This window comes from Anser anser (assembly GCF_964211835.1).
Source record: "Anser anser genome assembly, contig: SUPER_17_unloc_1, whole genome shotgun sequence".
Classification (NCBI taxonomy): domain Eukaryota; kingdom Metazoa; phylum Chordata; class Aves; order Anseriformes; family Anatidae; genus Anser; species Anser anser.
The window spans coordinates 712,379-737,890 of NW_028154220.1; positions in this window are offsets into that span (position 1 = coordinate 712,379).

Sequence of the window (25,512 nt, forward strand, 5' to 3'; positions counted from 1 at the left end):
TACAAAGGGTACTTCATGCAGTAGCATAAACTTCTGTTTTCTCAAAACTTGTATCAGTTCATCTCACCAGGACCAGCAGGGGAAGCACACTCTGCCTAGGCACTGGCAAAGGCACACAGTGAGAGTGTAGGGTCTCTTGCTGGGGCCATTCAAAATTTGACTGTACAAGCACCTGAGCAATATGACAGGGCTTTAAAAATGGCCCTGCTTGAAGTACGCGGGTGATCTGGAGACCTCTAAGGTGCTTTCCAACAAAAGCTTTTCTATAATTGTATGAAATCACCTGCAATAGATTAACCCTGGTCATTATTCCTATCACAGGAAATAACTGTGACACCTGGGTAACAGGTGAGCTTACTGCGACACCAGGGAGAGCCTTCCTGTACTTAAAGGCAACCTGTAGGAAAGCTGGGGAGGGAGTCTTTATCAGGGCCTGGAGTGACAGGACAAGGAGTAACCGCTTTAAACTGAAAAGTAGCACCCAGAAAGAACGGAGTCACGCAACAGGATTCATTTCCAAAACCACCTCATAGACACCTGGGCCAAAGAGCAGGGCCTTGAGCGGGTATATCACAATGACGGAGTTCATTTCCTTCCCAGTAGCTGGCACGTGCCGTTTTTTGGGATTTCGGGGCTACAGTGAGCTGCTAAGAGGGATGTCTTAGCTCTTGCAGGGCAGTGCTTCCACTAAGGCCAGGACTTTTCTGCATCTTCTACGGCCCTGCAAGCGAGGATGCTTGGGGCACACAGGAAGCTGGGAGGGGACACAGCTGCAGGGATTCCATAAGACACAAGCAAATGCAGCCTTGGCTTGGTGACACTTTCTCTTGATTACTGCTCAACACAAATTACCTCGAGCAAGTCTACTGTGAGGACTAAAGGAAAGAGATGTATGGATGCTGCTAAGCTCTTCTAGCTTGTACCAGGTAGGAAAGATACCTCTGTAGCAGGCGTGAAGAGGATAGCACTAATTAATTAGATGAGAAGCGGAGGAAAGGCACTTAGAGGTAGTGAAAAGCAGTTAATGTGATGTTCCGGGGAAGCTTCAGTCTGCTTAAGGAGTAGCAAGAACAAGCCTAAAGTCATAGCCAAATACAAGAAAGAGAGGAGGACACGCAGCATGAGAAGCTCCCGAGAGAAAGGAGCTCTGTTTTGGGTAAAAATCAGTCCCTTTTTCTATCATGGAGACATCCAAGGGCGTAGGACACGTGCACTTCAGGGAACCAAGAGATGCTGTGCATTTCTCTCGTCCCCCTGACACAGCCACTAGGTGACGATGCTTCCAATTCTCTCTAAAGAAACCTTGCTTTCTCAGGCCCAGGTGTCCAGCTGCACACCAAGGACGTCCCTGGCTCCCAGGCACAGTTCCCAGGCCCAAGGCCGAGCTCCGCTCCGAACCCCCATTCCAGCAGACCTTGCTCCTGGCATTGTGGAGCAGCCATTTCATGTCAGCCTTTTCTCCTGGCAGTCAGCTTAGCGCCGTAACCTCTGCCATCGGGGCGCCCGAGAGCCGTGTGAGGTCAGCAGAGAGTCACTGTCAGCCTTTGACCTCACAAAGGTGGGTGGCCATAAGTGCCCTGAGCGTCCAGCTCGCATTGAGTACTGCTGGTGGCACTCGAGGCGTGGAGGTCTGCATGGTGCAATGGGAGACGCCGATGTCCTGCTGCTGGAACAAGAGGCGCTGATGTGCTGCTGGTGCAGGAGGAGACGTGAAGGTGCTGCTGCTTAGAGGTGCTGAGGAGCGGGCAGCCTCAGCGGGCAGCTGAATCAGAGGGCAGGGAAGCCAAGCAGCTTCCTTCTCTGGGGAAGGGGGCACAGAGAAAGTGATTGGAAATGGGGTACAAGCCCTCAGCCTCTAAAAGCAATCCCTCAGATGTTTAGGCATAGTAAAGTTAGGTATATCTATTTGACTCTAGACCCCAACATGTTTGTTAGTGTTCTGGTTTGTCCACTGCTTTCTTGTGGGGGATTTGAGTTGGCCATTACTGTTTAGGTGAATGCTGACTTCATATCTATGGTGCACTTTATTCTTAAAATGGGAAGTTTCTACCAATTTCCCGTCCAAACTTGCTCATAAGCCAACTGCAGTCATCATTTCAGATGTGTCTCCCAACTTACACATTTCCTATTTCTCCTTGATATTTACTCAAGAAATTCATTTACGTAGAGACAACATATTCTTCTCTCAACTGGCATCTGGCTGGGCAGAATGATGTCCTTTCATTCCCTTCCAGGCAATAGGCAACTTGTTCCTTCTGTCTTGTGAACTCTTCCTCCTAAGTTCAATGTGAATACAAGTGGCAGAACTGTGCCTCATGTCTCAAATGAGTGTCAGGGCTGCCTTGTCCAGTGTATTCATACTGGAGGGAAAAAAAAATGAATAGCCATACACACTATATAACCACTAAACTTTTTCAGTCCTCCTTGTGCTAACAGTGCATGAACGTGAGGTTTTGTTGTCATTTTTGTTTGTTTGTTTGTTTGCTTGCTTTAAACTCCTGACTGCCATATAGCAAACATGACAAAAAAACACCCTTTTTTGAGAATCTCTGAGAATGGCTCTGCTTTGTATTATCACCTGTCACTTCACCTGAACCATTTCAATCACAAGCGATATCCTTCTGTCAGGCTTGGTAGTACTTCCCAACCTTATGTCCCCTGCAAATCTCAAAGCTCATGTGTAATTTTTAATCTTCAGCCACCATGTCCATACCGAACATATCTAACTTTGAAGTCAGCTCTGCCCTGAATAGGAGGTTGGGTTTTCAGAGGTCCCTTCCAGCCTACATTTCTCCATGAGTCTTTGCCTCCTTAGCAGCTGCAGTTTCAGAACTGTCTCTGAGAATTACCATAGGTAACGACTCCTTTGCTGGTAAGTCCCTCTTCAGTGTGAACAATTGTAAATTCCCTTTATTCACTTGCAGCCCCAAAGCCCAAATCCGTAGATAATGTATCAGAAGCTCACAGAAAGTGAAATAGATGTAATTCATCCCCTGTGTAGGGAAGAACTGGTCCTAGAAAGGAAAGCTATTAAATTATCTGGAAACAATTTAGCTCTGATAAATTATTTTGTAAATTACACATTACCCCCTCCTTCCCTGGTCTTAGCTGTTCTTGCTCCAAAACTTTGCATGGTGTTGATGTCAAACTAACAGGCCCACACTTGTCTGGATGACTCTTTACCCTCTTCTGGACAGAGGTGTATTTGTTACTCTCCCATTCTGGGGACTATCCCTGATTTGCACAATTGTTATGCATTTTTCCTACTTGACTTGTTGTTCTGTGTGCCAATGCTGTTAATAGGCTAGGTAGATATCAGCTTTTCATTTTTCACTTGAATCGCTATAGATTGTTATTTCACCTCAGATGATGTTACGCCTAGTGCCCTACCCTCCTTTTCAATGGGAGTCCTGTCACTGCCCTTAATATCACATTGTTGTTGCTGTTAGATGCAGGAAATAAGATTTGCAGCATTTGAGACATCAGTAACTTTTGATCTATTTTTGCCTCAAGCGTGCAACTGTCCTAATTTGTTCTCTTTGTTCCCCCTGGTTTCTGTGGCTTAAGTACCACTTACTATTATTGTTTAATTTCCTATGTGAAGGAAGTTTTCGGTCATTCTTACTTTATTTCTGCAGTTTTTAACCTCTGAAACATGCCTTTTCTCATCGCTTTTTTCCTCTTTGAATTTTGAATTTTAACTATGCCTTCTCTGCACTCAAGTCCCAGAGCTGCTTAGTCAGACTCAATTATTCATTTCCTTAGATTTCAAAGTTTGCATTTCTAAGCCTCAAAACCTTCATTCTAAACCTGGTTTTGTCTGTCGTGAAATGTAAAATGAGAAAAGTCAGCTCATGATCACACTTTATTCAAATTTTACTACATTTAAACCCATACAGGAGCCAAGTCTAAAATGGTCTTATATTTTTTCACTTTTGGGAAGAAATCCATCACATAGTACACCTCTATGAACATAAGTGGTAACTATCTTTCAATCTTTTGCTGGGAAGTTAAAGTCTCCCATAATTCCCATTATTGTTTACGTGTCTGATAACTGTACAGAGATAATTCACTATTAGACTGGAGCTAAGAGCAAAGAGCAGGCTAGCAAGGCTGTCTATCTTTAGCAGTGATTTGCACAAAACCACTCTTTTGCTGACCCATAACATTTAATTTCTCCATCCTCTGCTTCTTGCTAACACAAAGCACCATCTTATTCCATCCATTTGCCTTGGTTTCCAGCCTTCCTGAGATTTATCAGTACTTGTATGACATTCATGCCTTTGTTTCACCCTTCCTGTGTTGACACTTGTCATAACAGTTTTAGATTCTGAACATGATCATCTCAAAGTTTGCCTGACAGTTAGGTCTTCCTCACATTGTCATAGAGTATCAGGTCTCTACCACTTGAAATAGATTGGATTGGATTAGATTATTGGCACCGTCTCTTGTGCTGGTAGTCCATTATCTTCACAGTCCGTACAACTGGCCATCAGTGAACATGAAGTGGCCTTATCCTGCCCATTTACCTTTCTGGAAATCAGCCACTCTGTCTGCCTAGAACAGGGAATGGATTTTCCTCACCTTTCTTCAAAAGCTCTGAAGTTTTCTGTGATCTTTCCAATTGTACGGTATGATAAGCTTTTGCTGCCACTGAAGGGTAGAAGTCATTATGAATAGTGCCAACAAAACAGAAACATAACAATGAAAACGATATTTTAATTCAGAATAGGTATTTGAAAAGTTCACCTTTTCTAGCACAAATGGGGAAAAGAAAAAAAGGAAGGAAAAAAAAAAAAAAAAGCAGTCCTAAAACATCAAAAGTGTGGCCAAAGAATTAGAAGAAACACTATTTTTCCAAAGCTGCAATGTTTTCCATTCATCTGGCTGGGCCAGCAGAGCACTGGAGACCTGGATGCACTGTACTCATGGCTGGTTCCCCTAAATGACCTGCAGGGAGATCTTCTTCTCTCTATCCCTCTGTTTCTCCTTTCAATCTCTGTTTTGTCTGTTTGTATCACTAGCTCTCAAATCGCCACTGATATATGCACGTGCAGCACCCAGCACAACCTTGTTTCAGGCTCCAGCGGGACCTTTAGGCATTACCATCCTGTAAACAAATAACAATGATAGTGAGCGTAATTACAATCGTCAAACTATTCCAGCTCCACATCATTAGCCATGCCCTGAGCTAAATAACATTTTAATCAGTTTGATATGTCATCTGTGGCTTTCTTCACTGTCACTTGCAATCCAGCAAACTCCTTCCTTCACGTTTCTAGATTAGACAGACGGTTCTCAACTGCAGACATCCAATTCCCTGTTCAGGAAGCAGCGAGACCTTTCCTCTTCTCACAGATTTAAGATGATAGCCAAGCATCATGAGACACAGTGCGTATGTCTCCTAGGCCCATCCCATGAGAGCAGGACATTTACCACACATGAGAAGAAGACTTAATGCAGTGGCAAAGCAAAATACTCAGTGTCAAAGCCATGTCTAGATGATCATTAAAGACAGATCAAAATTACCCAATACAGGAGGAAAATCTATCGTTTGTAGAAGATTATGTTCTCTGATTATTAGTTTCAAAATTAGTTTTTCCTTTGGATTTCCTCTGAACTTAAACTTAGTTTGGAATGCCTTTGGTTTTGAATATTTCTGAAATCGTATTACTTCTCCTAAGTAAGTTGCTAGTCTGTTCTATTTACGTGAAATTCGAATAATATTGTGAAGTATCTGCCATCAGTTTTACTGTGTGCCAGGCTGAGTTCCCTGATGAATTTCAAATTTCAGATATGAAACAGTAAAGGTTAAAAAAAAAAAATGTTACAAAGGGTACTTCATGCAGTAGCATAAACTTCTGTTTTCTCAAAACTTGTATCAGTTCATCTCACCAGGACCAGCAGGGGAAGCACACTCTGCCTAGGCACTGGCAAAGGGACACAGTGAGAGTGTAGGGTCTCTTGCTGGGGCCATTCAAAATTTGACTGTACAAGCCCCTGAGCAATATGACAGGGCTTTAAAAATGGCCCTGCTTGAAGTACGCGGGTGATCTGGAGACCTCTAAGGTGCTTTCCAACAAAAGCTTTTCTATAATTGTATGAAATTACCTGCAATAGTTTAACCCTGGTCATTATTCCTATCACAGGAAATAACTGTGACACCTGGGTAACAGGTGAGCTTACTGCGACACCAGGGAGAGCCTTCCTGTACTTAAAGGCAACCTGTAGGAAAGCTGGGGAGGGAGTCTTTATCAGGGCCTGGAGTGACAGGACAAGGAGTAACCGCTTTAAACTGAAAAGTAGCACCCAGAAAGAACGGAGTCACGCAACAGGATTCATTTCCAAAACCACCTCATAGACACCTGGGCCAAAGAGCAGGGCCTTGAGCGGGTATATCACAATGACGGAGTTCATTTCCTTCCCAGTAGCTGGCACGTGCCGTTTTTTGGGATTTCGGGGCTACAGTGAGCTGCTAAGAGGGATGTCTTACCTCTTGCAGGGCAGTGCTTCCACTAAGGCCAGGACTTTTCTGCATCTTCTACTGCCCTGCAAGCGAGGATGCTTGGGGCACACAGGAAGCTGGGAGGGGACACAGCTGCAGGGATTCCATAAGACACAAGCAAATGCAGCCTTGGCTTGGTGACACTTTCTCTTGATTACTGCTCAACACAAATTACCTCGAGCAAGTCTACTGTGAGGACTAAAGGAAAGAGACGTATGGATGCTGCTAAGCTCTTCTAGCTTGTACCAGGTAGGAAAGATACCTCTGTAGCAGGCGTGAAGAGGATAGCACTAATTAATTAGATGAGAAGCGGAGGAAAGGCACTTAGAGGTAGTGAAAAGCAGTTAATGTGATGTTCCGGGGAAGCTTCAGTCTGCTTAAGGAGTAGCAAGAACAAGCCTAAAGTCATAGCCAAATACAAGAAAGAGAGGAGGACACGCAGCATGAGAAGCTCCCGAGAGAAAGGAGCTCTGTTTTGGGTAAAAATCAGTCCCTTTTTCTATCATGGAGACATCCAAGGGCGTAGGACACGTGCACTTCAGGGAACCAAGAGATGCTGTGCATTTCTCTCGTCCCCCTGACACAGCCACTAGGTGACGATGCTTCCAATTCTCTCTAAAGAAACCTTGCTTTCTCAGGCCCAGGTGTCCAGCTGCACACCAAGGACGTCCCTGGCTCCCAGGCACAGTTCCCAGGCCCAAGGCCGAGCTCCGCTCCGAACCCCCATTCCAGCAGACCTTGCTCCTGGCATTGTGGAGCAGCCATTTCATGTCAGCCTTTTCTCCTGGCAGTCAGCTTAGCGCCGTAACCTCTGCCATCGGGGCGCCCGAGAGCCGTGTGAGGTCAGCAGAGAGTCACTGTCAGCCTTTGACCTCACAAAGGTGGGTGGCCATAAGTGCCCTGAGCGTCCAGCTCGCATTGAGTACTGCTGGTGGCACTCGAGGCGTGGAGGTCTGCATGGTGCAATGGGAGACGCCGATGTCCTGCTGCTGGAACAAGAGGCGCTGATGTGCTGCTGGTGCAGGAGGAGACGTGAAGGTGCTGCTGCTTAGAGGTGCTGAGGGGCGGGCAGCCTCAGCGGGCAGCTGAATCAGAGGGCAGGGAAGCCAAGCAGCTTCCTTCTCTGGGGAAGGGGGCACAGAGAAAGTGATTGGAAATGGGGTACAAGCCCTCAGCCTCTAAAAGCAATCCCTCAGATGTTTAGGCATAGTAAAGTTAGGTATATCTATTTGACTCTAGACCCCAACATGTTTGTTAGTGTTCTGGTTTGTCCACTGCTTTCTTGTGGGGGATTTGAGTTGGCCATTACTCTTTAGGTGAATGCTGACTTCATATCTATGGTGCACTTTATTCTTAAAATGGGAAGTTTCTACCAATTTCCCGTCCAAACTTGCTCATAAGCCAACTGCAGTCATCATTTCAGATGTGTCTCCCAACTTACACATTTCCTATTTCTCCTTGATATTTACTCAAGAAATTCATTTACGTAGAGACAACATATTCTTCTCTCAACTGGCATCTGGCTGGGCAGAATGATGTCCTTTCATTCCCTTCCAGGCAATAGGCAACTTGTTCCTTCTGTCTTGTGAACTCTTCCTCCTAAGTTCAATGTGAATACAAGTGGCAGAACTGTGCCTCATGTCTCAAATGAGTGTCAGGGCTGCCTTGTCCAGTGTATTCATACTGGAGGGAAAAAAAAATGAATAGCCATACACACTATATAACCACTAAACTTTTTCAGTCCTCCTTGTGCTAACAGTGCATGAACGTGAGGTTTTGTTGTCATTTTTGTTTGTTTGTTTGTTTGCTTGCTTTAAACTCCTGACTGCCATATAGCAAACATGACAAAAAAACACCCTTTTTTGAGAATCTCTGAGAATGGCTCTGCTTTGTATTATCACCTGTCACTTCACCTGAACCATTTCAATCACAAGCGATATCCTTCTGTCAGGCTTGGTAGTACTTCCCAACCTTATGTCCCCTGCAAATCTCAAAGCTCATGTGTAATTTTTAATCTTCAGCCACCATGTCCATACCGAACATATCTAACTTTGAAGTCAGCTCTGCCCTGAATAGGAGGTTGGGTTTTCAGAGGTCCCTTCCAGCCTACATTTCTCCATGAGTCTTTGCCTCCTTAGCAGCTGCAGTTTCAGAACTGTCTCTGAGAATTACCATAGGTAACGACTCCTTTGCTGGTAAGTCCCTCTTCAGTGTGAACAATTGTAAATTCCCTTTATTCACTTGCAGCCCCAAAGCCCAAATCCGTAGATAATGTATCAGAAGCTCACAGAAAGTGAAATAGATGTAATTCATCCCCTGTGTAGGGAAGAACTGGTCCTAGAAAGGAAAGCTATTAAATTATCTGGAAACAATTTAGCTCTGATAAATTATTTTGTAAATTACACATTACCCCCTCCTTCCCTGGTCTTAGCTGTTCTTGCTCCAAAACTTTGCATGGTGTTGATGTCAAACTAACAGGCCCACACTTGTCTGGATGACTCTTTACCCTCTTCTGGACAGAGGTGTATTTGTTACTCTCCCATTCTGGGGACTATCCCTGATTTGCACAATTGTTATGCATTTTTCCTACTTGACTTGTTGTTCTGTGTGCCAATGCTGTTAATAGGCTAGGTAGATATCAGCTTTTCATTTTTCACTTGAATCGCTATAGATTGTTATTTCACCTCAGATGATGTTGCGCCTAGTGCCCTACCCTCCTTTTCAATGGGAGTCCTGTCACTGCCCTTAATATCACATTGTTGTTGCTGTTAGATGCAGGAAATAAGATTTGCAGCATTTGAGACATCAGTAACTTTTGATCTATTTTTGCCTCAAGTGTGCAACTGTCCTAGTTTGTTCTCTTTGTTCCCCCTGGTTTCTGTGGCTTAAGTACCACTTACTATTATTGTTTAATTTCCTATGTGAAGGAGGTTTTTGGTCATTCTTACTTTATTTCTGCAGTTTTTAACCTCTGAAACATGCCTTTTCTCATCGCTTTTTTCCTCTTTGAATTTTGAATTTTAACTATGCCTTCTCTGCACTCAAGTCCCAGAGCTGCTTAGTCAGACTCAATTATTCATTTCCTTAGATTTCAAAGTTTGCATTTCTAAGCCTCAAAACCTTCATTCTAAACCTGGTTTTGTCTGTCGTGAAATGTAAAATGAGAAAAGTCAGCTCATGATCACACTTTATTCAAATTTTACTACATTTAAACCCATACAGGAGCCAAGTCTAAAATGGTCTTATATTTTTTCACTTTTGGGAAGAAATCCATCACATAGTATACCTCTGTGAACATAAGTGGTAATTATCTTTCAATCTTTTGCTGGGAAGTTAAAGTCTCCCATAATTCCCATTATTGTTTACGTGTCTGATAACTGTACAGAGAGAATTCACTATTAGACTGGAGCTAAGAGCAAAGAGCAGGCTAGCAAGGCTGTCTATCTTTAGCAGTGATTTGCACAAAACCACTCTTTTGCTGACCCATAACATTTAATTTCTCCATCCTCTGCTTCTTGCTAACACAAAGCACCATCTTATTCCATCCATTTGCCTTGGTTTCCAGCCTTCCTGAGATTTATCAGTACTTGTATGACATTCATGCCTTTGTTTCACCCTTCCTGTGTTGACACTTGTCATAACAGTTTTAGATCCTGAACATGATCATCTCAAAGTTTGCCTGACAGTTAGGTCTTCCTCACATTGTCATAGAGTATCAGGTCTCTACCACTTGAAATAGATTGGATTGGATTAGATTATTGGCACCGTCTCTTGTGCTGGTAGTCCATTATCTTCACAGTCCGTACAACTGGCCATCAGTGAACATGAAGTGGCCTTATCCTGCCCATTTACCTTTCTGGAAATCAGCCACTCTGTCTGCCTAGAACAGGGAATGGATTTTCCTCACCTTTCTTCAAAAGCTCTGAAGTTTTCTGTGATCTTTCCAATTGTACGGTATGATAAGCTTTTGCTGCCACTGAAGGGTAGAAGTCATTATGAATAGTGCCAACAAAACAGAAACATAACAATGAAAACGATATTTTAATTCAGAATAGGTATTTGAAAAGTTCACCTTTTCTAGCACAAATGGGGAAAAGAAAAAAAGGAAGGAAAAAAAAAAAAAAAAAGCAGTCCTAAAACATCAAAAGTGTGGCCAAAGAATTAGAAGAAACACTATTTTTCCAAAGCTGCAATGTTTTCCATTCATCTGGCTGGGCCAGCAGAGCACTGGAGACCTGGATGCACTGTACTCATGGCTGGTTCCCCTAAATGACCTGCAGGGAGATCTTCTTCTCTCTATCCCTCTGTTTCTCCTTTCAATCTCTGTTTTGTCTGTTTGTATCACTAGCTCTCAAATCGCCACTGATATATGCACGTGCAGCACCCAGCACAACCTTGTTTCAGGCTCCAGCGGGACCTTTAGGCATTACCATCCTGTAAACAAATAACAATGATAGTGAGCGTAATTACAATCGTCAAACTATTCCAGCTCCACATCGTTAGCCATGCCCTGAGCTAAATAACATTTTAATCAGTTTGATATGTCATCTGTGGCTTTCTTCACTGTCACTTGCAATCCAGCAAACTCCTTCCTTCACGTTTCTGGATTAGACAGAGGGTTCTCAACTGCAGACATCCAATTCCCTGTTCAGGAAGCAGCGAGACCTTTCCTCTTCTCACAGATTTAAGATGATAGCCAAGCATCATGAGACACAGTGCGTATGTCTCCTAGGCCCATCCCATGAGAGCAGGACATTTACCACACATGAGAAGAAGACTTAATGCAGTGGCAAAGCAAAATACTCGGTGTCAAAGCCATGTCTAGATGATCATTAAAGACAGATCAAAATTACCCAATACAGGAGGAAAATCTATCGTTTGTAGAAGATTATGTTCTCTGATTATTAGTTTCAAAATTAGTTTTTCCTTTGGATTTCCTCTGAACTTAAACTTAGTTTGGAATGCCTTTGGTTTTGAATATTTCTGAAATCGTATTACTTCTCCTAAGTAAGTTGCTAGTCTGTTCTATTTACGTGAAATTCGAATAATATTGTGAAGTATCTGCCATCAGTTTTACTGTGTGCCAGGCTGAGTTCCCTGATGAATTTCAAATTTCAGATATGAAACAGTAAAGGTTAAAAAAAAAACATGTTACAAAGGGTACTTCATGCAGTAGCATAAACTTCTGTTTTCTCAAAACTTGTATCAGTTCATCTCACCAGGACCAGCAGGGGAAGCACACTCTGCCTAGGCACTGGCAAAGGGACACAGTGAGAGTGTAGGGTCTCTTGCTGGGGCCATTCAAAATTTGACTGTACAAGCCCCTGAGCAATATGACAGGGCTTTAAAAATGGCCCTGCTTGAAGTACGCGGGTGATCTGGAGACCTCTAAGGTGCTTTCCAACAAAAGCTTTTCTGTAATTGTATGAAATCACCTGCAATAGATTAACCCTGGTCATTATTCCTATCACAGGAAATAACTGTGACACCTGGGTAACAGGTGAGCTTACTGCGACACCAGGGAGAGCCTTCCTGTACTTAAAGGCAACCTGTAGGAAAGCTGGGGAGGGAGTCTTTATCAGGGCCTGGAGTGACAGGACAAGGAGTAACCGCTTTAAACTGAAAAGTAGCACCCAGAAAGAACGGAGTCACGCAACAGGATTCATTTCCAAAACCACCTCATAGACACCTGGGCCAAAGAGCAGGGCCTTGAGCGGGTATATCACAATGACAGAGTTCATTTCCTTCCCAGTAGCTGGCACGTGCCGTTTTTTGGGATTTCGGGGCTACAGTGAGCTGCTAAGAGGGATGTCTTAGCTCTTGCAGGGCAGTGCTTCCACTAAGGCCAGGACTTTTCTGCATCTTCTACTGCCCTGCAAGCGAGGATGCTTGGGGCACACAGGAAGCTGGGAGGGGACACAGCTGCAGGGATTCCATAAGACACAAGCAAATGCAGCCTTGGCTTGGTGACACTTTCTCTTGATTACTGCTCAACACAAATTACCTCGAGCAAGTCTACTGTGAGGACTAAAGGAAAGAGACGTATGGATGCTGCTAAGCTCTTCTAGCTTGTACCAGGTAGGAAAGATACCTCTGTAGCAGGCGTGAAGAGGATAGCACTAATTAATTAGATGAGAAGCGGAGGAAAGGCACTTAGAGGTAGTGAAAAGCAGTTAATGTGATGTTCCGGGGAAGCTTCAGTCTGCTTAAGGAGTAGCAAGAACAAGCCTAAAGTCATAGCCAAATACAAGAAAGAGAGGAGGACACGCAGCATGAGAAGCTCCCGAGAGAAAGGAGCTCTGTTTTGGGTAAAAATCAGTCCCTTTTTCTATCATGGAGACATCCAAGGGCGTAGGACACGTGCACTTCAGGGAACCAAGAGATGCTGTGCATTTCTCTCGTCCCCCTGACACAGCCACTAGGTGACGATGCTTCCAATTCTCTCTAAAGAAACCTTGCTTTCTCAGGCCCAGGTGTCCAGCTGCACACCAAGGACGTCCCTGGCTCCCAGGCACAGTTCCCAGGCCCAAGGCCGAGCTCCCCTCCGAACCCCCATTCCAGCAGACCTTGCTCCTGGCATTGTGGAGCAGCCATTTCATGTCAGCCTTTTCTCCTGGCAGTCAGCTTAGCGCCGTAACCTCTGCCATCGGGGCGCCCGAGAGCCGTGTGAGGTCAGCAGAGAGTCACTGTCAGCCTTTGACCTCACAAAGGTGGGTGCCCATAAGTGCCCTGAGCGTCCAGCTCGCATTGAGTACTGCTGGTGGCACTCGAGGCGTGGAGGTCTGCATGGTGCAATGGGAGACGCCGATGTCCTGCTGCTGGAACAAGAGGCGCTGATGTGCTGCTGGTGCAGGAGGAGACGTGAAGGTGCTGCTGCTTAGAGGTGCTGAGGAGCGGGCAGCCTCCGTGCCGGTGGCTGAGCATGCTACTCTTAATTAGTGCTCTACCCTTCCTATCTTTTTACTAAGGTGGGTAGAGAGAAATGCCCATATCTGTTTATTTCCTGGTAAGAAATGTAAGAGCCTTGTATCTGCATATTCACCAGATTCATCCCAGCGCCCTTGGTACTGGCGATCTGTGTTGATCTGTAATAAAGAGCAATCGGTAGCACACCAAGTCTCCGTGACCTTGCATCTAACAGAATCGTCCAAATCCCTGTTGTGATCTCTCTCTAGCTGTGGGCTGGCTAAGCTGTCTGTTGGATGGTGAAAATGGGAAATGATTGGGATGGGAAATGATGAGTGGGCCGAGAAATCATTGCTGGGATGGGAAGACTTCCTTGGGGTGGAAAGCCATTGGGCTAGGAACTCAAAGAGATGGGAAATCTTCCCTGGGTTTGAAATCATTGGGAAGCAAAAGCGTTGGGATGGGAAATCACTCCGGGGATGGGGAAGTATTGGGATGGGAAGTCTTTAATGGGGTGGGTAACATTCACTGGGGAAGGAAGTACTTGGAAAAGTAATCAGAGGAATGGGAATTCTTTGGGATGAGATCTCTTTGGATTAAGAAAGGCTTCGTGTCGATGGGAAATATCTCGTATGGGAATCTGTTATCATGTGAAATTGTAAGGATGGGAAATGACCGTTAGGATGCAAAGCTGGTACTGGGACGGGAAATGCTTGGGACGGGGAAGTGTTGGTGTGAAACCGTCCTGGGCATGGCAAATGATGCGTGGGAGGGAAAGCCCGATGGGGATGGAAAAGTCTTGCGATGGGAAGCCTGCTTGGGTCCAAAAGCTGCAGTCCTCACCAAGATGGCGGCGAGGGGCTGGTCAGCCGTTGGGACGGAACGGCCGTTGCCCGCGTTCCCCAACCGACCGCCCCACTCTCCAGCCACCATGGCAGGTACAGCAGCCGGCTCCCGCTCCTCCCGGGGCTGCGGCCCTGCTGGCGAGCCCAGCGCCCCGGATCTCACCCCAGCGCCCTTTTTCCCACAGAGGGTTTCCCCAGACGGCTTCCGCGGCTTCCGCAGACGCAAAACTCCCCCTTCGTCGTCCCAGCCGTGCCGCCAACGGTGGCTGCCTGGCTGCTGCCCTCCCTCCCCGGAGCGATGGCGCTGCCCTTGCAGCCCCCCCAGGTACCCACCCTCCCCTACGCGCTGCCCCAGGCCACCGTCTGGCACGTGGTGCCGGGGGTCCAGGGGCAGGTGCTGCAGCTCCCCGCCGGGGTGCAGCTGGCACCTGGGGGGCACCTCCCACCCGAGGGGCACCACCTGCAGCTTGGGCAGCTCCCCGCCGTGGGGCAGCTCCCTGCTGTGGGGCAGCTCCCCCACACCGCTCCTCCCTGGGCCCCCGTCTACCAGTGGGGACAGCCCGTGGGGACGGGGACGGTGCTGCCCCAGGATCCCCTCTGGCTGGGGCCCGGGGCCGTGCTCCATGGGGAGCTCCTGCACCCCGCAGGCACCTGCCTGCTGCAGGCCCCTGCCCACCCCGGCCCCCCACCACTCCTCGTCCCGGGGCCTCCGCTGCGGGGGCAGGCGCTCCCCGCGCCCCGCACCCTGACCAGCAGCCGGGGGCAGCTGCCGGAGCCCTGCGACCACGCTGTGGGGCTCAGCGAGGACCAGGGGCCCCCGCTGCCCGGCCCCACTCCCCCCGAGCCTGCCCAGGCTCCAACGACCGCCAGCACCCAGACGGTGACGCCCAACGGTGAGTTTGGGGCTGGCACAGCCGGCCGCTGGGCGCCCCACACCCAGGAGCCATGGGAAAGCTGGCATCGCCCATCCTGGGGGATTTGCTTGCTTTTTCCTCAGCGGCGACAGTTGCAGAGGTGCCTGAGGAGCCCCTGGAGCTGCTTGAGCTGGGCCCCGATGCCTTCGCCGAGGCCTTTCCCCACCTGGCAGGGGACAGCCAGCAGCTGCAGCACCTGCAGGACCAGCTCCCGGCCGACCTGGACATCTCCGGCTTGGAGGAGCTGCTCAGCTGGCTCGATGCCGTGGAGCCCCAGGACGCCTTCCCCGGTGTCCCCAGCAGTCCTGTGCTCAGCCGCTTCCTGTCTGAGCTGCCCGACCTCTGCGAGGACATCGAGGAGCCGAGCACACAGGGACTGGCAGCCACCAGAGCGCTGGGTGAGGTACCCTCAACCCCTGGGGTGCACCCCGAGAAGGTGCAGGGTGGGCGGGCGGTGCAGCCCCCTGCTGTGCCGGCAGCGAGCTCCCCCCTCAAGCCTGCAGCCAGTCCCCAGCTCAGTGCCCTCAGGAGACCCCTGCCCAACCCTCCCTTCACTCTCCCCAAAAGGCCCCCCCACCCTGAATTCCTCACTGCCCTTAGCAGACCCCTGCCCAACCCTCCCTCGCGTCCCCTCAAGAGACCCCCCGACCCTCAATTCCTTAATTCCCTTAGGAGACCCCTGCCCAAGCCTCGCCTGAGTCCCCTCAAGAGCCCCCCCGACCCTGAATTTATTAGTGCCCTTAGGAGACCCCTGCCCAATCCCCCTCTGGGTCCCCTCAAGAGCCCCCCCGGCCCTGAATTTATTAGTGCCCTTAGGAGGCCCCTGCCCAATCCCCCTCTGAGTCCCCTCAAGAGCCCCCCGCCTGCCCCTGCGCCCACCGGCACCAAGTGGGGGGCCAAGCGCCCCGCGCCCACCAGCACCCCCAGCACAGCGCAGAGCTCCCAGCACAGGAGGCCGGCGACGGAGAAAACCCCCGGCAAGGAGAAGACGACGCTGCTGGGCCAGGGTGGCCAAGGCCCCAAGACGCTGTGCCAGGGGAAGACGGGTGGCCACAGCGCGGTGGCTGGCAGCAGCGGCCAAGCGGGCGGCGGCAGGCAGCAGCCGGCGAGCGACAGCACCAGGGCGCCCAGCAAGAGGGCCCGAAGCCCGGGGGCTGCTGGGGGGCAAGGAGCAGCGGCACCGCCTCCCCGGAGAGCGCTGCTGCTGCTGGAGCCCCCCCCCATTAAGCCCCGTGCCCGTGCCCGCGCCGTGCGGGCCCAGGACAGGCTCCGTCCCCAAGCCATCGGGGACAAGACGCTGCAGCGCCAGCACCCGGGGACAAAGACCCCCAGCGAGACTTTGCAGCCGCTGGGGGCCAGGGCGAAGGCGCTGGGGCCAGTGCGCCAGCCGCCCTGTGTGCAGCCGCAGCCCACTTCCAGCGGCCCCAGCAGCATGCCCAGGGCCCCGCCGACGGTGCCAGGCTCCAGCGCTGTGCCCGCTGCCCCCCGGCCCCCAGCTGGAGACAAGGCCCAGGCGGTGCCGGCACCACCAGGCAGCACGGCGCGAGCGTGGAGAGCTCCCCTGCAGCAGGCGCCCAGAGCGCCGTGCCTGCCAGCCGCGGGGGGCCAAGCGCAGCGGGAGCCTCTGCCCACGCAGCCGCGCACGCTGCAGCGTCCGGCGCAGCCCCGCGTGGACTACGTGCCCTGCGTGGGGCCCTGGGCAGGCGGCGACGCGGCGCCCACGCCGCTGGAGGAGCAGGAGGCGTCGGTGCCCATCACGCCGCAGCAGCGTCCCGAGCGGGAGCGCCTGAAGAAGCTGGCCCAGGAGGAGCGGCAGCGGGCGGCCCACCAGATGAAGATCGGCCCCGTGCAATTCTTCGTGCAGCGGCAGAAGGACCACGCCATAGCCAAGTATTACGGCTACCCGTGACCCTGCGCTCCTCGACGGCCCCCGCAGCACCCGGGCCCGCTCAGCATGCAGGCACAGAGACCTCTGCAGGCGCCTGCTCCAGCTTCAGCCACGCTCCTCAGCCCTTGCCCCTCTCGCTTGCCCTCTCCCTTCTCCAGTGCTGCAGCTAGGCAGTGTTTGCCACTGTCAGGGATGGGCAACTGGGGCAATGGGAAATGCGCGCGTCACGAATGAACGTTGCAATGGGAAGCTGTTGGGATGTTGGCAATAGCTGGGGTGGGAAAGGTTGGGCGTGGGAACTGCTTGTTGGGACACCAAATGGCTGAGATCCCAAACTTCTTTCTTCTTTCGGGTCATTTCTCTTCTTTAGTGCCTTCCTTATTAAATTCCTCTAGTGTAGGTGTTCACTCAGCAAGGCCTCTGCCTGCAGCTGTTCTGGCACTGGGATGCCGAGGGGATTTCATGCAGCCCGCTCCCGCTGCCCATGCTCAGTCCGTGCATGGATGTGGGCATGGCCAGCACGGACGGGAGAAAATGGGTGGACGGCTGGGTGGATGGGAGGGTGATGGGAGTTGGGAATTCAGCCTTGGGATCAGACACGGGAGGTTGTTGGGATAGGAAATGACCAGTGGGATGGGAAGTCACGATGGGGATAGGAATTCATTAGAATAGGACAAATTGGTTTCATTTTTATTTATTATTTTATTAATTTTAATATTTATTTTATTTATTATATTTATTAATTTTATTTATTAAATTTACTTTATTGACTGTGTTGTACAGGATGGCATTTTTTTAGGTTCTCTTCCTTTTCTACCCTATTAAACTCTCTTTATCACAACGCACTGCTTTGTACTTCATTTTTCCTTCCGAGTCGTTCTGGATTCACTCAGGATGGGGGGGACATTAGTGAACGCCTGTGTGCTTCAGATCCAAGCTCACCTTTGCCCTCAACTCAAGATACATATTTGCATCTGTTGTCATGATACAAAATTAACAGCAACAAAATAAAAGTTAACTACTTCCGAGCACCAGCTGTACGTTTGCTGGGTCTGCTCTATGCATTTTGAAGACCATTCAATACTATTCAGCACCTTCAGGAGGAAATGTGTGGTTCTAGGGAAATGCATCTTGATCTGATGCAAACCTGCGACGCACCCTGCAGCCCCTCCAACCCCTGTGATTTTACCTGCAGCCCCTGCAACCCCTGTGATTTTACCTGCAGCCCCTCCAAGCCCTGTGATTTTACCAGCAGCCACTCCAACCCTGTGACAGGCCCTACAGCTGGCTCCGGGGACTACCCCGTTGCCGTATCAGTCGCCAATACACACACAAGATGAAGGAATGGATGCAGAAGTCATCTCGTTTAGGCAGGGAAGAAAGTCCTCCGAAGAAGGGGAAGGAGCAAGAGGACGGCGAGGCAGGCGACCCCAATGTAGGGCCATCCCAGGGAAGAGGAGGCTGTTATAAAATAGAAAAGAGAGAAAAGCAGCAGTAAGCAGGTGATCCCCATCCCTGGGCGAGCTGCGAGACATGGGACAAGATTTCAGCTGTCATGCAGGCGAGCACATTGTCACCTGGCTGCTGCGATGCTGGGATAACAGCTCCGGGAGCCTGGAATCGGAGGGCAGGGAAGCCAAGCAGCTGGGATCCTTCTCTGGGGAAGGGGGCACTGAGAAAGCGATCGGAAACGGGGCACAAGCCTCTGGAGGCGGCGCCTGTCAGGCGTGAAGGAAAGGGATCCCTTCCAGGAAGATGCTGTGGGGTTGCTGAGGGTCGAAGAACAGCAGGTGTTGGCTGCTCCCACCGTGCTGCAGCAGCGGCAAGGGAGAGACGTGGTGGTTTTCCTCAGCTGGGCAGCTGAGCTCCACCTCAACCGCTCTCTCCCTGCCCCTCCTCAAAGGGAAAGGGGAGAAAATAGGATGGAAAGGGCTCAAGGGCTGAGAGAAGGACAGGGAGATCACTCCACAATGATCGTCACGGGCAAAAGAGGCTCAGCAGAGCCTGTTCCAGTCCAGCCCGGGCCTGCTCCTGCGGGGGCTCTCCACAGGCCGCGGCCTCCTCCAGGCCACATCCACCTGCTCCACCGGGGGCTCCTCCACGGGCTGCAGCGTGGAGATCTGCTCCGTGTGGGACCCGTGGGCTGCAGGGGGACAGCCTGCTCCACCAGGGGCCTCTCCCCAGGCCGCAGGGGAACTGCTGCTGTGAGCCTGGAGCACCTCCTGCCTCCTGCTGCACTCACCTTGGGGGCTGCAGAGAGGTTTCTCACTCCTCCCTGACCCAGACGCTGCTGTGCAGCAGGTTTCTTTCCCTTTCTTAGATGGGCTCTCACACAGGCGCAAACATCATCCGTTTTGTCTCACTTCTGGGCAGCAGCGGGTCCCTCTGGAGCCTCCTGGAACCGGCCCTTATCTAACATGGGGCAGCTGCTGCATTCTCCTCACAGAGGACACCCCTGCAGCCCCCCGCTACCAGAACCTGTCCTCGTAAACCCAACACAAGACACCGACCGAGCCTCCCTGATTCCCAGCAGGTGGGTCAGGCTGGGAACCCAGGCCAGTGCCCGGCAGACCCTCCTGGGCCTTGAAAAGCAAGCTTTATGGGGACGTAGCACCCAGAAAGAACGGAGTCACACAACAGGATTCATTTCCAAAACCGTCTCATAGACACCTGGGCCAAAGTGCAGGGCCTTGAGCGGGTATATCACAATGACAGAGTTCATTTCCTTCCCAGTAGCTGGCACGTGCCGTTTTTTGGGATTTCGGGGCTACAGTGAGCTGCTAAGAGGGATGTCTTAGCTCTTGCAGGGCAGTGCTTCCACTAAGGCCAGGACTTTTCTGCATCTTCTACTGCCCTGCAAGCGAGGATGCTTGGGGCACACAGGAAGCTGGGAGGGGACACAGCTGCAGGGATTCCATAAGAAACAAGCAAATGCAGCCTTGGCTTGGTGACACTTTCTCTTGATTACTGCTCAACACAAATTACCTCGAGCAAGTCTACTGTGAGGACTAAAGGAAAGAGACGTATGGATGCTGCTAAGCTCTTCTAGCTTGTACCAGGTAGGAAAGATACCTCTGTAGCAGGCGTGAAGAGGATAGCACTAATTAATTAGATGAGAAGCGGAGGAAAGGCACTTAGAGGTAGTGAAAAGCAGTTAATATGATGTTCCGGGGAAGCTTCAGTCTGCTTAAGGAGTAGCAAGAACAAGCCTAAAGTCATAGCCAAATACAAGAAAGAGAGGAGGACACGCAGCATGAGAAGCTCCCGAGAGAAAGGAGCTCTGTTTTGGGTAAAAATCAGTCCCTTTTTCTATCATGGAGACATCCAAGGGCGTAGGACACGTGCACTTCAGGGAACCAAGAGATGCTGTGCATTTCTCTCGTCCCCCTGACACAGCCACTAGGTGACGATGCTTCCAATTCTCTCTAAAGAAACCTTGCTTTCTCAGGCCCAGGTGTCCAGCTGCACACCAAGGACGTCCCTGGCTCCCAGGCACAGTTCCCAGGCCCAAGGCCGAGCTCCCCTCCGAACCCCCATTCCAGCAGACCTTGCTCCTGGCATTGTGGAGCAGCCATTTCATGTCAGCCTTTTCTCCTGGCAGTCAGCTTAGCGCCGTAACCTCTGCCATCGGGGCGCCCGAGAGCCGTGTGAGGTCAGCAGAGAGTCACTGTCAGCCTTTGACCTCACAAAGGTGGGTGGCCATAAGTGCCCTGAGCGTCCAGCTCGCATTGAGTACTGCTGGTGGCACTCGAGGCGTGGAGGTCTGCATGGTGCAATGGGAGACGCCGATGTCCTGCTGCTGGAACAAGAGGCGCTGATGTGCTGCTGGTGCAGGAGGAGACGTGAAGGTGCTGCTGCTTAGAGGTGCTGAGGGGCGGGCAGCCTCAGCGGGCAGCTGAATCAGAGGGCAGGGAAGCCAAGCAGCTTCCTTCTCTGGGGAAGGGGGCACAGAGAAAGTGATTGGAAATGGGGTACAAGCCCTCAGCCTCTAAAAGCAATCCCTCAGATGTTTAGGCATAGTAAAGTTAGGTATATCTATTTGACTCTAGACCCCAACATGTTTGTTAGTGTTCTGGTTTGTCCACTGCTTTCTTGTGGGGGATTTGAGTTGGCCATTACTGTTTAGGTGAATGCTGACTTCATATCTATGGTGCACTTTATTCTTAAAATGGGAAGTTTCTACCAATTTCCCGTCCAAACTTGCTCATAAGCCAACTGCAGTCATCATTTCAGATGTGTCTCCCAACTTACACATTTCCTATTTCTCCTTGATATTTACTCAAGAAATTCATTTACGTAGAGACAACATATTCTTCTCTCAACTGGCATCTGGCTGGGCAGAATGATGTCCTTTCATTCCCTTCCAGGCAATAGGCAACTTGTTCCTTCTGTCTTGTGAACTCTTCCTCCTAAGTTCAATGTGAATACAATGGCAGAACTGTGCCTCATGTCTCAAATGAGTGTCAGGGCTGCCTTGTCCAGTGTATTCATACTGGAGGGAAAAAAAAATGAATAGCCATACACACTATATAACCACTAAACTTTTTCAGTCCTCCTTGTGCTAACAGTGCATGAACGTGAGGTTTTGTTGTCATTTTTGTTTGTTTGTTTGTTTGCTTGCTTTAAACTCCTGACTGCCATATAGCAAACATGACCAAAAAACACCCTTTTTTGAGAATCTCTGAGAATGGCTCTGCTTTGTATTATCACCTGTCACTTCACCTGAACCATTTCAATCACAAGCGATATCCTTCTGTCAGGCTTGGTAGTACTTCCCAACCTTATGTCCCCTGCAAATCTCAAAGCTCATGTGTAATTTTTAATCTTCAGCCACCATGTCCATACCGAACATATCTAACTTTGAAGTCAGCTCTGCCCTGAATAGGAGGTTGGGTTTTCAGAGGTCCCTTCCAGCCTACATTTCTCCATGAGTCTTTGCCTCCTTAGCAGCTGCAGTTTCAGAACTGTCTCTGAGAATTACCATAGGTAACGACTCCTTTGCTGGTAAGTCCCTCTTCAGTGTGAACAATTGTAAATTCCCTTTATTCACTTGCAGCCCCAAAGCCCAAATCCGTAGATAATGTATCAGAAGCTCACAGAAAGTGAAATAGATGTAATTCATCCCCTGTGTAGGGAAGAACTGGTCCTAGAAAGGAAAGCTATTAAATTATCTGGAAACAATTTAGCTCTGATAAATTATTTTGTAAATTACACATTACCCCCTCCTTCCCTGGTCTTAGCTGTTCTTGCTCCAAAACTTTGCATGGTGTTGATGTCAAACTAACAGGCCCACACTTGTCTGGATGACTCTTTACCCTCTTCTGGACAGAGGTGTATTTGTTACTCTCCCATTCTGGGGACTATCCCTGATTTGCACAATTGTTATGCATTTTTCCTACTTGACTTGTTGTTCTGTGTGCCAATGCTGTTAATAGGCTAGGTAGATATCAGCTTTTCATTTTTCACTTGAATCGCTATAGATTGTTATTTCACCTCAGATGATGTTGCGCCTAGTGCCCTACCCTCCTTTTCAATGGGAGTCCTGTCACTGCCCTTAATATCACATTGTTGTTGCTGTTAGATGCAGGAAATAAGATTTGCAGCATTTGAGACATCAGTAACTTTTGATCTATTTTTGCCTCAAGCGTGCAACTGTCCTAATTTGTTCTCTTTGTTCCCCCTGGTTTCTGTGGCTTAAGTACCACTTACTATTATTGTTTAATTTCCTATGTGAAGGAAGTTTTCGGTCATTCTTACTTTATTTCTGCAGTTTTTAACCTCTGAAACATGCCTTTTCTCATCGCTTTTTTCCTCTTTGAATTTTGAATTTTAACTATGCCTTCTCTGCACTCAAGTCCCAGAGCTGCTTAGTCAGACTCAATTATTCATTTCCTTAGATTTCAAAGTTTGCATTTCTAAGCCTCAAAACCTTCATTCTAAACCTGGTTTTGTCTGTCGTGAAATGTAAAATGAGAAAAGTCAGCTCATGATCACACTTTATTCAAATTTTACTACATTTAAACCCATACAGGAGCCAAGTCTAAAATGGTCTTATATTTTTTCACTTTTGGGAAGAAATCCATCACATAGTATACCTCTGTGAACATAAGTGGTAATTATCTTTCAATCTTTTGCTGGGAAGTTAAAGTCTCCCATAATTCCCATTATTGTTTACTTGTCTGATAACTGTACAGAGATAATTCACTATTAGACTGGAGCTAAGAGCAAAGAGCAGGCTAGCAAGGCTGTCTATCTTTAGCAGTGATTTGCACAAAACCACTCTTTTGCTGACCCATAACATTTAATTTCTCCATCCTCTGCTTCTTGCTAACACAAAGCACCATCTTATTCCATCCATTTGCCTTGGTTTCCAGCCTTCCTGAGATTTATCAGTACTTGTATGACATTCATGCCTTTGTTTCACCCTTCCTGTGTTGACACTTGTCATAACAGTTTTAGATCCTGAACATGATCATCTCAAAGTTTGCCTGACAGTTAGGTCTTCCTCACATTGTCATAGAGTATCAGGTCTCTACCACTTGAAATAGATTGGATTGGATTAGATTATTGGCACCGTCTCTTGTGCTGGTAGTCCATTATCTTCACAGTCCGTACAACTGGCCATCAGTGAACATGAAGTGGCCTTATCCTGCCCATTTACCTTTCTGGAAATCAGCCACTCTCTCTGCCTAGAACAGGGAATGGATTTTCCTCACCTTTCTTCAAAAGCTCTGAAGTTTTCTGTGATCTTTCCAATTGTACGGTATGATAAGCTTTTGCTGCCACTGAAGGGTAGAAGTCGTTATGAATAGTGCCAACAAAACAGAAACATAACAATGAAAACGATATTTTAATTCAGAATAGGTATTTGAAAAGTTCACCTTTACTAGCACAAATGGGGAAAAGAAAAAAAGGAAGGAAAAAAAAAAAAAAAAGCAGTCCTAAAACATCAAAACTGTGGCCAAAGAATTAGAAGAAACACTATTTTTCCAAAGCTGCAATGTTTTCCATTCATCTGGCTGGGCCAGCAGAGCACTGGAGACCTGGATGCACTGTACTCATGGCTGGTTCCCCTAAATGACCTGCAGGGAGATCTTCTTCTCTCTATCCCTCTGTTTCTCCTTTCAATCTCTGTTTTGTCTGTTTGTATCACTAGCTCTCAAATCGCCACTGATATATGCACGTGCAGCACCCAGCACAACCTTGTTTCAGGCTCCAGCGGGACCTTTAGGCATTACCATCCTGTAAACAAATAACAATGATAGTGAGTGTAATTACAATCGTCAAACTATTCCAGCTCCACATCATTAGCCATGCCCTGAGCTAAATAACATTTTAATCAGTTTGATATGTCATCTGTGGCTTTCTTCACTGTCACTTGCAATCCAGCAAACTCCTTCCTTCACGTTTCTAGATTAGACAGAGGGTTCTCAACTGCAGACATCCAATTCCCTGTTCAGGAAGCAGCGAGACCTTTCCTCTTCTCACAGATTTAAGATGATAGCCAAGCATCATGAGACACAGTGCGTATGTCTCCTAGGCCCATCCCATGAGAGCAGGACATTTACCACACATGAGAAGAAGACTTAATGCAGTGGCAAAGCAAAATACTCAGTGTCAAAGCCATGTCTAGATGATCATTAAAGATAGATCAAAATTACCCAATACAGGAGGAAAATCTATCGTTTGTAGTAGATTATGTTCTCTGATTATTAGTTTCAAAATTAGTTTTTCCTTTGGATTTCCTCTGAACTTAAACTTAGTTTGGAATGCCTTTGGTTTTGAATATTTCTGAAATCGTATTACTTCTCCTAAGTAAGTTGCTAGTCTGTTCTATTTACGTGAAATTCGAATAATATTGTGAAGTATCTGCCATCAGTTTTACTGTGTGCCAGGCTGAGTTCCCTGATGAATTTCAAATTTCAGATATGAAACAGTAAAGGTTAAAAAAAAAAATGTTACAAAGGGTACTTCATGCAGTAGCATAAACTTCTGTTTTCTCAAAACTTGTATCAGTTCATCTCACCAGGACCAGCAGGGGAAGCACACTCTGCCTAGGCACTGGCAAAGGCACACAGTGAGAGTGTAGGGTCTCTTGCTGGGGCCATTCAAAATTTGACTGTACAAGCACCTGAGCAATATGACAGGGCTTTAAAAATGGCCCTGCTTGAAGTACGCGGGTGATCTGGAGACCTCTAAGGTGCTTTCCAACAAAAGCTTTTCTATAATTGTATGAAATCACCTGCAATAGATTAACCCTGGTCATTATTCCTATCACAGGAAATAACTGTGACACCTGGGTAACAGGTGAGCTTACTGCGACACCAGGGAGAGCCTTCCTGTACTTAAAGGCAACCTGTAGGAAAGCTGGGGAGGGAGTCTTTATCAGGGCCTGGAGTGACAGGACAAGGAGTAACCGCTTTAAACTGAAAAGTAGCACCCAGAAAGAACGGA